Source organism: Triticum dicoccoides, chromosome 6A (genome assembly GCF_002162155.2).
Source record: "Triticum dicoccoides isolate Atlit2015 ecotype Zavitan chromosome 6A, WEW_v2.0, whole genome shotgun sequence".
NCBI classification, from domain to species: Eukaryota; Viridiplantae; Streptophyta; class Magnoliopsida; order Poales; family Poaceae; genus Triticum; species Triticum dicoccoides.
In genome coordinates, this window is record NC_041390.1 from 242,856,991 (window position 1) to 242,873,471 (window position 16,481).

Below are 16,481 nucleotides of genomic sequence, written 5' to 3' on the forward strand. Positions count from 1 at the left end.
ACTATTGACTTTCATGCTTGCATAGGAAATCACAAACCTTAACACCAATATTCTTACTAAATCATAATTACTCACCAACATGACTCACATATTGTTATCTGCATATCACAAAACTATTGCAAGGAATCAAAATTATCATATCCAATGATCTACATGAAAGTTTTATTATATCCTTCTTGGATATTCATCATATCATGACCAATTTCATACCTTGTGCAAATTATCATCACTAGTATCAACTCTCAAAATAATATAAGTGAAGCACAAGAGTGTTCGACAAACTACTCCAAAAAGATACAAGTGAAGATCAAGCGAGTAGTTAAGTAAAGGGGTAGCTAATTGACGGTTCTCTCTTATTTAAAAACTTCCAGATTTACATATTTTTTTATCAAAACAGAAAGCAAAAACAAAATAAAATGACATTCTAAGAATAGCACACATCATGTGAAGAAGTGCAAACTTAGGCTCAACCGATACTAACCGATAATTGTTGATGAAGAAAGGTGGGATGCCTACCGGGACACCCCCAAGCTTAGATGCTTGAGACTTCTTGAAATATTAATTTGGATGCCTTGGGGATCCCCAAGCTTTATCTCTTGTGTCTTATTGATTCCTTTTATACCATGATTTCCCTAAATTTAAAAACTTCATCCACACAAAACTCAACAAGAACTCATGAGATAAGTTAGTATAAATCAATGCAATAACCTTATCATTATCTACTGTCGCAAATCATTAAAATTATTATTTAATATTGCATACTAAATGCCTCTGCATATTTAATACTCCTATCCTCAAATAGAATCATTAAACAGGCAAACATATGCAAACAATGCAAACATAACAACAATCTGCCAAAACAGGATAGTATGTAATGGATGAAGAAGTATCCATACTTATTTAACTCCAAAAATTCTGAAAAATTGCCAAAATGTAGAGAATTTATTATATATTATTCTGCAAAAAGTTTCAAAATTTTATGAAATTCTGAAATTTTTCAAGAATTGACGCACTAGCGTGCAACTTTCTGTTTTCAAACAGCCACATATAGACTTGCAAAATAAGCATGACAAAGGCTATACTTGACATTTTTATTGAAGTAAAAGATGCAAAGCATTATTATAAATAACAACAAGCAAATAAAAACAAAATAAAATTACACTCCAAGCAAAACTCATATCATGTGATGAATAAAAATATAGCCTCAAGTAAGGTTACCGATATTGTTGGAGACGAAAGAGGGGATGCCTTCCAAGGCATCCCCAAGCTTAGTTGCTTGGATCTTCCTTGAATATTGCCTTCAGGGTGCCCCAATCTTAGGGTCTTTTCACTCCTTGTTCTCCTCATATCGATATCTCACCCAAAACTTGAAAACTTCAATCACACAAAACTTAACGGAACTTCGTGAGATGGGTTAGTATGATAAAGACAAATCATTCACTTTGGTACTATCAGAGACAAGATTCATAATTGTTCTTACACAATGCCTAATGTACCTTATCATTTCCTCAATTTATATTGAGCAATATAAGCCATAGAAACTAGAAAACGAGCAAACTATGCATTGAAAACAGAATCTGTCAAAAACAGAGCAGCTAGTAGTAATTTGTACTCTAACCATACTTCTATAACTCCAAAAATTATGAAACATTAGGACGATGTAGGAAATTTGTATATAAATCTTGTGTAAAAAATTCAGAAGCTTTCATCACTTCTATGATTTTTGCAATTTTTTTTACTAGACGCAAAAGTTTCTGTTTTCCAACAAGATCAAATCAACTATCACCAAACATAATCCCAAAGGCTTTACTTGGCACTTTATTGAAGCAAAAGAAATAAAATATGATTACTACCGTAGCATAATCATGTGAACACACAAAAACAGTAGGGGTAAGTGTTGTGTTGTCATCCAACAAGCGCTTTTGAATGCCTTTTTAGCTAGGCATGATGATTTCAATGATGCTCGCATAAAAGATAAGAGTTGAAACATCACAAGAGCATGATGAAGCATATGACTAGAACATTTAAGCCTAACCCACTTACTATTCATAGGGATTTTGTGAGAAAAAAATTCATGGGAATAAGAATCAACTAGCATAGGAAGGCAAAACAAGCAAAACTTCAAGATTTTCAACACATAGAGAGGAAACTTGATATTATTGCAATACCTACAAGCATATGTTCCTCTCTCGTAATAATTTTCAGTAGCATCATGAATGAATTCAACAATATAAGTTCCACATAAAGCTTTCTTTTCATGATCCACAAGCATAGAAATTTTATTACTATCCACATAAGCAAGTTTATTCTCATGAATAGTAGTGGGAGAAAACTCAACAAAACAACTATCATGGGATTGAAAATTAAAATCATGATGACAAGTTTCATTGTTATCATTATTCTTTATAGCATACATGTCATCACCATAATCATCACGGATAGCAACTTTGTTCTCATCATCAATTCAATCCTCTTCCAAAATAGTGGATTCATCACTAAATAAAGTCATGACCTCTCCAAATCTACTTTCATAATTATTACAATAAGATTCAACACCCTCCAAAATAGTGCGATCATTAGTACCTAGAGTCATATATAACCATCCCTCAACGTGCGATGAAAAGTCACTCCAGAGTTCCTCTCTAGCGGAGAACATAAGAAGAAATTTTTTGTAGCTGTTCTTTCTGATCGATCTATCTAAGAGTTCGTACTAAAATAACACCAAGTTATTCTTTCTGATCGATCTATCAAGAGTTCATACTAAAATAACATAGGTTATTCTTTCCGATCGATCTATCAAGAGTTCATACTAAAATAACACCAAAAAAAATTCAGAGTCATAATACTCAATGCAACACAGAGAACCTCAAAGAGTGGCCCAAGATTTTTACCGGAGAAACAAAAGACGAGAACGTGCATCAACCTGTATGCATAGATTATTCCAATGTCACCTCAAGAATCCATGAGTTGAGTGTCAAAACATTATCAAGTGAATCAATATGATACTCCATCGTCATGATGGGTATTCATAGCAAGACATACATCAAGTGCTCTCAAATCCATAAAAGTATTCAATCCGATAAAACAAAATCTCAAAGGGAAGAGCCAATTCATAACAAGATAGAGAGGGGAAAACACCATATGATCCAACTATATTAACAAAGCCTGCGATACATCAAGATTGTGACATCTCAAGAATACAAGAGAGAGAGAGAGATTAAACACATAGCTACTGGTACAAACCTCATCCCCGAGGGTGGACTACTCCCTCCTCATCATGGTGGCCACAAGGATGATGTAGATGGCCACCGGTAATGATTTCGCCCTTCGGCAAAGTGCCGAAATGGGGTCTAGATCGGTTTTTTGTGGCTATAGAGGCTTGCTGCGGCGGAACTTCTGATTTAGGGTTATTTTCTGATGGTTTCTCTATTTATAGTATTTTTGGCGTTGGAAGCACGCTAAGATGAGCCTCGAGATGAACACAACCCACCGGGGCAAGCCAGGCCCCTCAATTGTGCCCTGGTGGGTTATGCCCTCCTCGTCGCTCTTTTGGCCCTCCCACAAGGCTTCGGGGTTCCCTTTTGTTCCAAAAAAAGTCAAAAAGTTTCAGCTCATTTGGAGAACTTTATTTCTGCACAAAAAATAACACTGCAGTAGTTCTGCTAAAAACAACGTATGTCCGGGTTAGTTCCATGCAAATCATACCAAAACCATATAAAATTGTTGTAAACATGGCATGAATACTTCATAAATTATAGATACTTTGGAGACATATCAATCATACATATTTGGGAGCAATTTTTATTGCTCTTTGTACCAATGACAACTTACTTGAAGGATCTTATTCAATCCATATGTAGATATGGTGGGCACTCATAGCAAGAAACTGGGTTTAAGGGTTTATGGAGGCACAAGTAGTACTTAGTACAAAATTTTGGATAGGAAAGATCCTAAACAAGCACCACATGTTGGAGGATCCATAATAATATAACTTCTATGCAAATATACCTAAACATAGCTCATAACTCATTATGTTGTCTTCCTTGTCCAACTTCAACTAATTGATTAAGTTTTAAAATAATGAATGGGTATTCATAATCATAAAATATGTCCAAGATAATATATTTGTATGTGAAAATTCCCTTCCTTATATTGACCATTCATAAATTGCTTGTATGACCAATATTGTGATTGTCAAACTTCAATAGATTGTACTTTCTAAACCCAATGTGAAACTACTACTAAGCATGAGACAAGTATATTAAGCACATATAATTTCAAATTTATGATATTCAATTCATTCAAAAATTTACTCTTAGGATAAAAGTGGAGAACAAGAGTAAATGAAAAATTACTCCAAATGTATATAAGTGAAGATCAAACAGTAGTCAAACGATTAAGTAGCTATATGAGGACTCTCTCTCATTTAAAACTTTCAGAACTAAGTATTTTATTTAAATAGCAAACAAAACAAAAAGGACACTCCAAGAATTGCACATATCATGTGAACAAGTAAAAACTTAGGCTCAACCAAAACTAACTGATAGCTGTTGATGAAGAAAGGTGGGATGCCTAATGATACGTCTCCAACGTATCTATAGTTTTTGATTGTTCCATGCTGTTATATTATCATTCTTGGATGTTTTACAATCATTTTATATCATTTTTTTGGTAATAACCTATTGACATAGTGCCTAGTGCCAGTTGTCGTTTTCTGCATGTTTTTTACATCATAGGAAATCAATACCAAACAGAGTCCAAACACAACGAAACTTTTTGTGGATTGTTTTTCGACTAGAAGATATCCAGTGGGCCAAAGAAGTGCCGAAGAGGGAGCACGAGGTGAGCACAAGACACCAGGGCGCGCCTGGAGGCACATGTGCGCCCTGGTGGGTTGTGCCCACCTCGATGGCTTCCCGAACCACCTCTTCGCTCTATAAATACCCCAATATTCTAGAAACCCCTACGGGAGTCGACGGAAATCAATTCCAGCCGCCGCAAGTTCCAGAACCAGCAGATCCAATCTAGACACCATCACAGAGGGGTTCATTATGTCCATTGGTGCCTCTCCGATGATGCGTGAGTAGTTCTTTGTAGACCTACGTGTCCGTAGTTAGTAGCTAGATGGTTTCCTCTCTCCCTTTTGATTCTCAATACAATGGTCTCTTGGAGATCCATATGATGTAACACTTTTTGCGATGTGTTTGTTGGGATCCGATGAACTTTAAGTTTATGATCAGATCTATCTTTTTATCCATGAAAGTTATTTGAGTCTTATTTGATCTCTTATATGCATGATTGCTTATAGCCTCGTATTTCTTCTCCGATATTTGGTTTTTTTGCCAACTTGGTCTATTTATCTTGCAATGGGAAGAGGTGCTTTGTGATGGGTTCAATCTTACGGTGCTTGATCCCAGTGACAGAAGGGGAACCGACACGTATGTATCGTTGACATTAAGGATAACAAGATGGGGTCTATTTGTACATAAATAGATCTTGTCTACATCATGTCATCGTTCTTATTGCATTTCTCCATTTTTCCATGAACTTAATACACAAGATGAATGCTGGATAGCGGTCGATGTGTGGAGTAATGGTAGTAGATGTAGGCAGGAGCCGGTCTACTAATCTTGGACGTGATGCGTATATAATGATCATTGCCTGGATATCGCCATGATTATTTGAAGTTCTATCAATTTCCCAACAGTAATTCGTTTACCCATCGTTTGATATTTTTCTCGAGAGAAGCCACTAGTGAAATCTACGGCCCTCAGGTCTCTTCTTTAATATATTTGCCTTTGCGATCTATTTTCATTTGCTTTTATTTTATGATCTATTAAACCAAAAATACAAAAATATCTTGCTGCACTTTATCCCATCTATCAATTTTTTATCCCGTCTACTTGCCAATTTCTGGCACCATTACCCGAAAGGGATTGACAACCCCTTTAATATGTCAGGTTGCAAGTATTTGTTATTCGTGTCCAGGTGTCGTTCACGTAGTGTTGCGTGCTTCTCCTACTGGTTTGATAACTTTGGTCTCATCACTGAGGGAAATACCTATCGTTGCTATGCTGCATCATCCCTTCCTCTTTGCGGAAATACCGACGTAGTTCAAGCAAGCATCAAAAGGAATTTCTAGCGCCGTTGCCGGGGAGACATCATCAACATCTACCAGGTTCCTAATAAAAAATCTCATCTCCTTTCAATTTACATTATTTGCCATTTGCCTGTTGTTTTCCTCTCCCCCACTTCACAAAAAATTTGCCATTTTATTCGCCCTCTTTTTCGTTCGTTGTTTTCTTGTCGGATCTATTTTTGAGTGCAATGTTGTTGCGTAGTCATCATGGCTCAAGAGAACACCAAGTTGTGTGATTTCTCCAATACCAACAACAATGATTTTATTAGCACTCTGATTGCTCCTCCCGCCACTAGTGCGGAGTCTTGTGATATTAATATCGCTTTGTTGAATCTTGTTATGAAAGATCAATTCTCTGATACTCCTAATGAGGATGCCGCTTCCCATCTTAACACCTTCGTGGAATTATGCGATATGCAAAATAAAAAAGATGTGGACAATGATGTTGTGAAGTTGAAATTATTTTCATTTTCTTTGTGAGATCGTGCAAAAAATTGGTTTTCTTCTTTGCCTCGCAATAGTATCGATTCTCGAGATAAGTGCAAGGATGCTTTTATTACTAAGTATTTTCTGCCCGCGAAAATTATTTCCCTTAGAACCTAGACCATGAATTTCAAACAACTTGAACATGAGCATGTTGGACAATCTTAGGAAAGGATGAAATTGATGCTAAGGAATTGCCCAACTCATGGGTTAAATCTTTGGATGATCATACAAAAAATTTATGCGGGGTTGAATTTTGTTTCTCGTAATCTTTTAGATTCCGCTGCGGGCGGTACTTTTATGGAAATTACTTTGGGTGAAGCCACCAAATTCCTTAATAATATTATGTCAAATTATTCACAATGGCATACCGAAAGAGCTCCTACTAGTAAAAAAAAGTTAATTCGGTTGAAGAAATTTCTTCTTTGAGTGAAAAAGTTGATGCTCTTATGAAATTGGTTGCTAATAAAAGTTCTTCTATTGATTTTAATGACGTGCCTTTGTCTACTTTGATTGAGAAAAATAGTGATTCCATAGATGTGAATTTTATCTCGCGAAACAATTTCAATAACAATGATTATAGAGGTAATTTTAATCCTAGGCCTTTTCCTACTAATTTCTCTAATAATTATGGTAATTCCTATGGCAATCCTTCTTATAATAATAATAATAATAGGAACACCTCTGATGTTGAGAATAATATTAAAGAATTTATCAACACTTAACAAGTTTTCAATGCTACAATGGAAGAAAAGTTGAATAAGATTGATGATTTGTCTAGAAGTGTTGATCGAATTTCTCATGATGTAGAAAATCTCAAGATGAAAATTTTTGTGCCTAAAGTTGAGGAATCATTTAAAGCTCTTTATGTTTCTATGTATGAAAGTAAGAAAAGAACCGCTATGCTTAGAGCTAGAAGAGATTTTAGAAAAGGCATTTTCTAGTGATTGCTTTCATAAAAGTGATGAATATCTTAAAATGGTTGGTGTTTCTTCTATTGATTCTTTGCTTAGTAAAATTAATATTGATAATAAAGGGACTGAAGAAGAGTCAACTTTAGGTAGAAGGCGTCCCGATAATTCAGAAGGTGAAAATCATGTTGAGAAAATTGATAAAAGTGGGTTTGAAGAGGTCAAAACTTTAACTAGTGATGTGCCCACTCTTTTGGATTACAAAGACTTTAATCTTGTTGATCTTTGATTGATTGTATTTCTTTGTTGCAATCCATGATAAATTCACCCATGCTTATGAACAAAATAAAGCTTTTACAAAAGATATTGTTGATGCCTTGGAAGAAAAGTTGGAATTAGAAGTTTCAATTCCGAGAAAATTACATGATCAGTGAGAACCTACTATCAAAGTCAAGATTAAAAATTATGAATGTTTTGCTTTATGTGATTTGGGTGCTAGTGTTTCTACAATTCTGAAATCTTTATGTGATGTGCTTGGTCTTACCGATATTGAAGAATGTTCTTTAAATTTGCACTTGGCGAATTCTACTATTAAAAATCCTATGGGAAGAATTGATGATGTTCTTATTCTTGCAAATAGGAATTATGTACCCATAGATTCTATCTTTCTTGATATTGTTTGCAATCCGTCTTGTCCAATTATTCTTAGTAGACCATTTTTACGCACTATTGGTGCCGTGATTGATATGAAAGAAGGCAATATAAATTTCAATTTCCACGAAGGAAGGGAATGGAACACTTCCCTAGAACAAGAATTAGGCCACCATATGAATCAATCATGAGGGCATCTTATGGATCTAGAAACAAAGATGACAATACGTAGATCCTTGTGTTATGCCTAGCTAGGGGCGTAAAACGATAATGCTTCTTGGGAGGCAATCCAACGAATAAAATTTATTTTTGTCTCTTGCTTTCTGTTCTTGAGCGTTTGCACAATTATTCTACTGTTATGATTGTGTTTTTTTGTTTTAATTTGTGTTTGCGCCAAGCAAAGCCTTTAGGATCATATTGGGTTATAGTTGATTTGATCTTGCTGAAAAACAGAAACTTTTGTGCTCACGAAATAATTCTCAATTTTAACAGAAGCATGATAAAATACCAATTCTTTTTGCAGAATATATATATATATATATATATATATATATATATAAATTTCACACGTGTTCCTACTTTTTCAGAATTTTTGGAGTTACATAAGTATTTGAAATATCTAGATTGCTACAGACTGTTCTGTTTTTGACAAATTCTGTTTTCTTTGCGTTGTGTGCTTGTTTTTATAATTCTATGGTTTTCTTTGAAGAGTTTTCTCCATATAAAAGTTGGAATAAAGTAGATATAATGCAAAAATAAAATATGAATGGGTTTGCAACAATACGTATAATAGTGATTTGTTTTCTTATACTAACGGATCTCACAAAGGTTTTGTTGAGTTTTGTGTGGTTGAAGTTTTCAAGTTTTGGGTGATGTTACGATGGAAGAAGGAATAAGGAGTAAGAAGAGCCTAAGCTTGGGGATGCCCATGGCCCCAATCTATTATCCAAAGAGAAGCAAGCAACTAAGCTTGGGGATGCCCAAGTGGCATCCCCTCTTTCTTCTAATGACCATCGGTATTTTACTCAAAGTTATATTTTTATTCGTCACATATTATGAGTTTTGCTTGGAGCGTCTTGTATGATATGAGTCTTTGCTTTTTTTTGCTTTTTTTTAATTCATGAATCCTTGCTAGACACACCTATTTGAGAGAGCCAAAATTATGCCATGACTTGTTAGAATTGCTCTCTATGATTCACTTAAATCTTTATGAGCTATGGAATTGCTCTAGTGCTTCACTTATATCTTTTTGAGCACGGTGTGCCTTAGTATTTTTGAAGAAATGCTCTCTTGCTTCACTTAGAATTATTTGAGAGTTAGTAATTTTTTAAAGAAATTCTCTCTTGCTTCACTTAAATTAATTTGAGAGAATGAAATATTATGCTCATGATCTTCACTTTTATTTGTTTGAGCTTATCAAAAGCAACAGATGATAATTAGTACCAAAGTGATAGATATCCAAGAAGGATGTAATCAAAACTTCCATGAAGATCATTGGACAAAATAAACTTGATTCTTGGCAATAGTTTTGAGATATGATGATGTGATATGCGAGTCATGTTGATGAGTAATTATGCTTTTGTAGGAATATTGGTGTTAAGGTTTGTGACTCCCTATGCAAGCACGAAATTCAATAGTTATGCAATGAAATTACATCCTACTTATGGTGCATTATTCTGTGTTAATTATGCTTAATGCTCGCTTATGAGATTTTTTGTTTCTTGGTTGGCCGCTTCTCAATCTTTTGCTAACCTTCATTTTTTACTAAGTATGATCACTACTTGTGCATCCAAAATCCCTTAAACCTGTTTTGCCACATGAGTCCACCATACCTACCTATATGCGGTATTATTTTGCCGTTCTAAGCAAATTTGTATGTTTCATCTCTAATTTTCAAAATAAATTTCTCTTTTGTATGCTCGCACCACTCATGAAACAGTAGGGGGTGGTTAATATATTTCCATGCTAGATATTTTATTCTCACGATGAGTGTTTATTCACTTGTCATTGCATGAGAGTAAGGAAAAGGTATTAGGGATGCCCAGTCCCGAAATTAAAATGTTGGTATGGAAGGCACCCGTGGATACGGCTAGACATGGAAAGTGAAAGTATGGTTGAAAAAGGAATAAACTTTAATTTCTGTTTGGGAACCGCCTATGATATATCAAGCATGGAAAGTATAGGGAACTACTCGATTGTTCTCATTGATAGGAAAAGCATGCCTCCCAAAATGTTTTTATCTCTATCTTTTTTGATTTGACCTATGGCACCTCTACAAATCCCTACTTCCCTCCGTGCAGGGACTTTCTTTTACTTTATGCATTTTTTATTTTTTATTTGAGTCTCCATCTTCTCTTATAAAGCACCAACTAAGGGGCACTATGATCGTACTTGAGCATTGGGTGTAGCTAATATGCGAGTGTATTTCATGAATGGATCAATAATTGAGAATAATGGGCTAGGGATAACTTATTTTAGCATTGATATTTTGAAAAACATGGTTGCTTGTTGATATGCTTGAGTATTAAAGTCCTCATGTCAAAACTAGACTGTTGCTTTGAACCATATAAAAGTCCAAATTTCCATGCTATAAAGAAAAGAATATGTGATGACATGTTAGGCAGCAGTCCACATCAAAAATTCGGTTTTTACCATTTACCTACTCGAGGACGAGCAGGAATTAAGCTTGGGGATGTCGATACGTCTCCAACCTATCTATAATTTTTTATTGTTCCATGTTGTTATATTATCATTCTAGGATGTTTTACAATAATTCTATAGTCATTTGATATCATTTTTTGGTACTAACCTATCGACATAGTGCCCAGTGCCAGTTGTTTTCTGCATGTTTTTTACATTGCAGGAAATCAATACCAAATGGAGCGAAACTTTTGTGGATTTTTTTGTACCAAAAGACATCCAGTGGGCCAAAGAAGTACCGAACAGGGAGCCCTAGCTGAGCACAAGACACCAGGGTGCGCCTGGAGGCCCAGGCACGCCCTGGTGTGTTGTGCCCACCTTGGTGGCCTCACGAACCGCCTCTTTGCTCTATAAATACCCCCAATGTTCCAGAAATCCAAGGGGAGTCGACGAAAATCAATTCCAGCCGCCGCAAGTTCCAGAACCACCAGATCCAATCTAGACACCATCACGGAGGGGTTCAGTATGTCCATTGGTGCCTCTCCGATGATGCGTGGGTAGTTTTTTGTAGACCTACGGGGTCGTAGTTAGTAGCTAGATGGCTTCCTCTCTCTTTTTTGATTCTCAATACAATGGTCTCTTGGAGATCCATATGATGTAACTCTTTTTGCGTTGTGTTTGTTGGGATCCGATGAACTTTGAGTTTATGATCAGATCTATCTTTTTATCCATGAAAGTTATTTGAGTCTTCTTTGATCTCTTATATGCATGATTGCTTATAGCCTCGTATTTCTTCTCTGATATTTGGGTTTTGTTTGGCCAACTTGATCTATTTATCTTGCAATGGGAAGAGGTGCTTTGTGATGGGTTCGATCTTACAGTGCTTGATCCTAGTGACAGAAGGGAACCAACGCGTATGTATCGTTTCCCTTAAGGATAACAAGATGGTGTCTATTTCTACATAAATAGATCTTGTCTACATCATGTCATCTTTATTATTGCATTACTCCATTTTCCAAGAACTCAATACACTAGATGCATGCTGGATAGCGGTCGATGTGTGGAGTAATAGTAGTAGATGCAGGCAGGAGTCAGTCTACTAATCTTGGACGTGATGCCTATATAATGATCATTGTATGGATATCATCATGATTATTTGAAGTTATATCAATTGCCCAACAGTAATTCGTTTACCCACCGTTTGCTATTTTTCTCGAGAGAAGCCACTAGTGAATTCTACGGCCCCCAGGTCTCTTCTTTAATATATTGGCCTTTGCGATCTATTTTCATTTGCTTTTATTTTCAGATCTATTAAACCAAAGATACAAAAATACCTTGCCACATTTTATTTTATTCGAGATCTATTTATCCCATGTATCATATTTTTATCCCGTCTACTTGCCAATTTCTGGCGCCATTACCCGAAAGGGATCGACAACCCCTTTAATACGTCGGGTTGCGAGTATTTGTTATTTGTGCGCATGTGCCCTTTATGTAGTGTTGCGTGGTTCTCCTACTGGTTTGATAACCTTGGTCTCATCACTGAGGAAAATACCTATCATTGTTGTAATGCATCATCCCTTCCTCTTTGGGGAAATACCAACTTAGTTCAAGCAAGCATTACCTACTGGGGCATCCCCAACCTTAGATGCTTGAGACTTCTTGGAATATTTATTTGGCATGCCTTCGGCATCCCAAGCTTGAGCTTTTGTGTCTCCTTATTTCCTCTTGTGTCATAGTTTCACTAAATCTTAAGAACTTCATCCACACAGAACTCAACAAGAACTCGTGAGATAAGTTAGTGTAAATCAATGCAAAAACTTATTGTTCTCCACTGTAACAAATCACCAAAATTATTATTAAACATTGCATACTAAATGCTTCTGCATATTTAATACTCCTATCCTCAAATAAAATCATCAAATAGGCAAACATATGCAAACATAAAAACAGTTTGTCTAAACAAAATAGTCTGTAAAGGATAAAGCAAGATTCATACTTATTTAAATCCGTTCAAAAAAATACTTACTTAAATCAAAATATTCTGAAACATTACCACATAGTAGAAAATTTATCATATCTTACTGTGTAGAACTTTCAATATTTTATCATGTTCTGACTTTCCTGAAGAATTCAGACAATAATATAAAAACTTTCTGTTTTCAAACAACAACATATAGACTTGCAAACTGAGCATGGTAAAAGCTATACTTGCCCATTTTATTCAAATAAAAGATACAAAATATTATCTAAATAACATAAAGCAAATCCTAATAAAATAAAATGATGCTCCAAGCAAAACACATATCATGTGACAATAAAAATATAGCTCCAAGTGAGGTTACTGATAATGTTGTAGATGAAAGAAAGGCATCCCCATGCTTGGAAACTTGGGTCTTCCCTTAATATTACCTTGGGGTGCCTTGGTCATCCCCAAGCTTAGGGTCTGGCCACTCCTTATTATATTTATACCGACGTATCTCCAAAAACTTGAAAACTTTGATCACACAAAACTTAACCGAACTTCGTGAGATAGGTTAGTATGATAAAGAGTAAATCATTCACTTTGGTACTGTCAAAACAAGATTCATAATTTTTTTCACACAATTGCTACTATACCCTATCATTTCTACAATTTATATTGACCATTATAATCCATATAAACTATAAAACAAGCAAACTACGCATTGAAAATAGAATCTGTCAAAAACTGAATAGTCTGTAATGATCTGAACAAAAACCATACTTCTGTAACTTTGGAAATTCTGAAAAATTAGGGAAAATGTAGGCAATTTTTATATTAATCATGTGTAAATTTTCATAATTTTATCACGTCCCAGTGAATTATAGTAATTCCAGCACCGGGCGCAAAAGTTTATGTTTTTGCACATAATCAAGTCAACTATCGTCCACACTGTCCCAAAAGCTTTACTTGGCACTGTATTGAAACATGATTACTAAAGTATCTAAATCATGTGAACGCACACAAATATTAGGTATAAGTATTGTGTTGTCTCCCAACTAATGTTTTTAATGCCTTTTTAGCTAGGCATGATGATTTCAATGATGCTCACATATAAGTAAAGAATTTAAACATAACGAGAGGATCATGAATCACAGGAAAAGCACATTTAAGGCTGATACACTTTCTATGCATAGGGATATTGTGAGCAAACAATTTATGGAAGTAAGAATTAACTAGCATAGGAAGGCAAAACAAGTATAACTTCACAACTTTCAACACATAGAGAAGAGACATGATATTATTGAGATATATAAGCATATGTTCCTCTCTCATAATATTTTTTTAATAGCATCATGAATGAATTATACGATATAGCTATCACACAAAGAATTCCTTTCATGATCCACAAGCATAGAATTTTTATTACTCTCCACATAAGCAATATTCTCATTCGTAATAGTGGGAGTATCATATGAAAATCAAATACTATAAATTTTTCCACATTAAAAGATTAATGCTCAATAAAAGGATATCAAAAGTATGACAATAGTTATCACTACTTTTTATAACATAAGTATCATCACAATAATCATCATAAGTAGCAACTTTGGTCGCGTCATAATCAATTGAAACCTTTTCTGGAATAGTGGAATCATTACTAAATAAAGTCATGACCTCTCCTAATCCACTTTTATAATTGTAATAAGATTTAACACCCTCCAAATAGTGGGATAATTATTATATAAAGTTGAAACTCTTCCAAACCCACTCTCATAAATATTGCTATCATCATAAAGAAGAGGCATGCAATCGTCATAACAAATTTGATCATTCAATGTAGCGGGACTAAAAAAATCATCTTCATTAAGCATAGCAACCCAAGCTTGGGATAAACATTATTTTCAGCAAATAAATTCTCAAACATGTCATTCCAATCAATCATAGCATCCCCAAGCTTGTGGTTTTGCATATTATTAGCATAATCACACTTATCATTAATAGTATGAATAGCACTAATAGTATAAAAAATACTATCATCATAGTTTTCCAAGTTGGTGCCAAAAAGATTCTCAAGATTATAAGAGGTATCATTATCTTCCCGATCATAATTAGCACAACAAGTAATAGGCATAAGAAAATCATCCTCAATAGTTCCTTTGGACATTGTGCCATAGGACAAAAAAACAATATCATCATCAAGTGTATCATCTTCTACAATTATTTTTGTTTCATTCTCATGAGGCACAACAATAATAGGGGTAACATCATTTGGGAGAGATACCTTTTTACCTTTGCTTCTCCTTATTTTCTCATTCTTCTTCTTAACCACACTATGTGTGGGTTCAATCAATTTTTCTGACCTTCTTATTGAATAAATTGGTTTGGTAGGAAGCTCATCCTCATCAGCTGATTCATCATGAGAAACAATAGGAGGGAATTGGGAAATATCTTCCCTTTCATCAGTATTTGTTCTCATCATATTCCATTGGTTTTCTCGTCTTTATATAATTGGCAAGGTAAACATTCTCATTGCAATTTACCACACAATATATATAAATTTCCTTTAGATCAAATTCAAGACCTTTCATGAGAATTAATCCTTCAAGCCAATTACTTGCATGTGCTACTTCTTCATTCCCCCAAAATACACTAAGTTCATTACAATGCTCAAGGGTGATCATATCATCACAATATTTGTACATGATTCGATAATAAAATTGTATCCATTGAAAATTAAAATGACCACCTTCATTGCAAATTTCACAAGTAATGGGAAGAAGGAAACATAATTCTCTAGCATACTCATCTAGAATCTTAAGCAACCATTGGGTTCTTTGATATTTATGCTTCTTACAAAATCTATCATCCCTTATTAGCATGTTTTCACAAGATCTATGCTCACCACAATAATTAACATGCTTATAAGAAACCATTTTTTCAGAGATTTTATCATGGCTAGTGCAATCATCATTAGTATCAAGGATATTCATAGCAAGCATACTAATGATACATCTCTCTATAATTTTTGATTGTTCCGTGTTGTTATATTATCAGTCTTGGATGTTTTATAATCATTTTATATCATTTTTTGGTACTAACCTATTGACATAGTGTTGTTGTTTTTCCATGTTTTTTACATCGCAGAAAATCAATATCAAACGGAGTCCAAATGCCATGAAACTTTACGGAGATTTTTTATGGGCCAAAAATAACACAACGGGCCCTGACTGCGCCTGGGGGGTGCCCGAGGGGAGCACAACCCACCAGGGCGCGCCAGGAGGCCCAGGCACGCCCTGGTGGGTTGTGCCCACCTCGGGTACCCCCAGACCGCCTCTTTTTTCTATAAATACCCCAATATTCCCAAAACCCTAGGGGAGTCGACGAAATATTGATCCAGCCACCGCAGAGTCCAGGACCACCAGATCCAATCTAGACACCATCTCGGATGGTTTCACCGCCTCCATTGGTGCCTCTCCGATGATGGGTGAGTAGTTCTTTGTAGACCTTCGGGTCCCTAGTTAGTAGCTAGATGTCTTCATCTCTCTCTCTCTCTCTCTCTCTCTCTCTCTTGATTCTCAATACAATGGTTTCTTGGAGATCCATATGATGTAACTCTTTTGTGGTGTGTTTGTTGGGATCGATGAACTTTGAGTTTGTGCTCAGATCTATCTTTTTATATCCATGACAGTAT